The sequence below is a fragment of the Lissotriton vulgaris genome, chromosome 1_1 (genome assembly GCF_964263255.1).
Source record: "Lissotriton vulgaris chromosome 1_1, aLisVul1.2, whole genome shotgun sequence".
In the NCBI taxonomy this organism is placed as follows: domain Eukaryota; kingdom Metazoa; phylum Chordata; class Amphibia; order Caudata; family Salamandridae; genus Lissotriton; species Lissotriton vulgaris.
This window is the reverse complement of record NC_141685.1, coordinates 969510998-969513175: the sequence shown is the minus strand read 5'-3', so window position 1 is coordinate 969513175 and position 2178 is coordinate 969510998. Positions and strand designations below refer to the sequence as shown.

At 39.4% G+C, this 2178-nt stretch overlaps 1 long non-coding RNA gene across 1 annotated transcript; it reads right to left on the bottom strand.

The window, feature by feature from the left end:
* Positions 1-400: 400 nt before the first annotated feature.
* Positions 401-1442, bottom strand: LOC147748310 (uncharacterized). Its single transcript, XR_015299715.1, has 3 exons — positions 1348-1442; positions 1161-1254; positions 401-467 (listed from the first exon to the last, which is right to left on the bottom strand). It is a non-coding gene; the product is annotated as an uncharacterized LOC147748310 (long non-coding RNA).
* Positions 1443-2178: the final 736 nt, after the last annotated feature.

The window sequence follows — 2178 nt, the reverse complement described above, 5'->3', positions numbered from 1 at the left end:
GTGCAAAATGCAACATGGCCACACCTCAATTTCGCAGTGAAAAATGACCCTTTGTTGGCAAAGTGCCTAGCTGTCGTTATTGAACCCTAGCTTAGGAAAATAGGGGGCCCCTGCCTAATCGAATGAACCCTGGCAAGGAAACAACATGGGGGGGTAAAGTCTGAGCAAAAGTGCACCGGGTTATGTGCCTGTTAAGGAAGGGGGACGAAAACTGAATAACTAATGACTGAAAACACTCTAGTGTTGATTTCTTATGATATTTTATTTTTGTAACATCTTTTTTTCTTAGCAATTGTTTTTTTAGTTCATTATACGTGCAAATTGTTATAGATAAAAAAGACAAAATATGTGCAAATGGTGTAAAACTAGACAATTTGATTGATTATTAAAGAATACAGAAGTGCATTCCTTTTCAACGCGTTTCGGCGTGAGCCTTCTTCAGGAAGTCTGTATTCATGCACCAGTATCTTAAATTGAAAAATAAAGATTACATGTCATTAGTCTGATATAGCGTTTTCATACCTCACATAATTTATAATTACATTTCAATATTTGTTTTTTATCCACTTCGAAAGGATCTCTCCAGTAACACCCTGTAGTGGCGGCTATGCCAAACCTAGAATTCCCTGAGTATACACACATATTAAAAATAGAGATGAACATATCTATTATATACTTAACGTCAAAACTTATCCAAAAAATTACATCCTTAAAACTCTAAGTGCATCGTGCATTATATACATTCTGCTAACATTTAATTTATAGACATTGTGGACTCTATATACACTTATATACATCTTATTTATACATGTTGCTGACTCATAATATCGAAACATTGAACTGATGATTTCAGTTCTTTGATGATTACATCTTCTAATGCATATTGGACTAATTTGTACATGGTGGCTGGAAGATGGTGTGTGAAGGGGAAAGGAGGGGAGCTGGTGGGCCCTAAAGGGAAGAACTAAGGTTGAAAAATACAGGAAAGTGGGAAACCCAACTTATCGGTAGCAATAATAGTGGAAATGGATAATATGGAATGGTCAGAGACATTTCACGTACTTAAAATCAGGACACTACTGATAATCGCACATAAGAAAACTTTCTTTTATATAGGTCCTGCATTTAAAGACAAGAAAGAAAGGCACTCATGTGTATACCTGCTGGCGAATAAAGCCCAAGCGGATGAGAATGTACTGTTGTTTGATAAAAGAATCAATCCACTTGCTGGTATGTGGTTGTCTTGAAAGTGTTCTATCTGACAAAAACAACAGTTTGAATATGGAGGTTAATGTAGGTCTTGGAGCACTACTTAATGCTGAATGTAATAATGTTGAGGATGTGTACCTGACGGAGGTCTATAGATGCATGGACGGACGGGGCTTCTGTCTTCACTGATTATATCGGTTGGTTTGCGCGGTGTTCGCTCCAATATATTAACTGTAAAGCCAGGAAACAACAAATACTAATGAACTGTGTACCAACTATTTGTGGTGGATTATTAAGGAATGGCATGTGCAAGTCAGGATTCTTACCTATATGAAGGTATATGGTAACATTGATCGGAAGACACTAGTTTAATGCAGGTAACGTGTTCACCCTCATGGATCCAGGGAGGACTCCATCTGTGAAAGATTATAGTATATAAGCTGTAATGAGTATGCTGGCTGGTAAAGGATACTACACTAACTTATATCTAAATGTGCAGTGAGTCAGAGCTGTGGTCTGGGTGTGTTTCGTGGTGTCAGTAGCGCTGCATACTAATGTATGTATGCTCTTGTATACGGTCAGGGTTAATATTACATCTCATGTTGTAGGATATCCTGGAAAACAGGAATCAATGGTTCCTGCGTATGTTTGAAAAAAGATTTAGTGCCTGTGGCTGATGGTATAGTCATCTATGTGCCGAGGGCGCTAATTGTGTTAACAACGCTGCGCGCAAGGGGCCAGAGACCACAGCTGCTAATTAGGGTGCATGCGCGAGGGGAAGCACTTACTTAAAAATGCAAAATAATTGCTGACTAAGTCTGAGGGTATGGGTATCTCTGTGCCAAGAGCGCTAAAGATATGAAAAAACGCTACCGGCAGAAGGCTAGAGAGCGCGGCTGCAAGTCCGAGTGCTTGCACGAGGGGGAGCGCTTACCTAAAATAATGAGGATCCGTCCATAGCCCGATCGT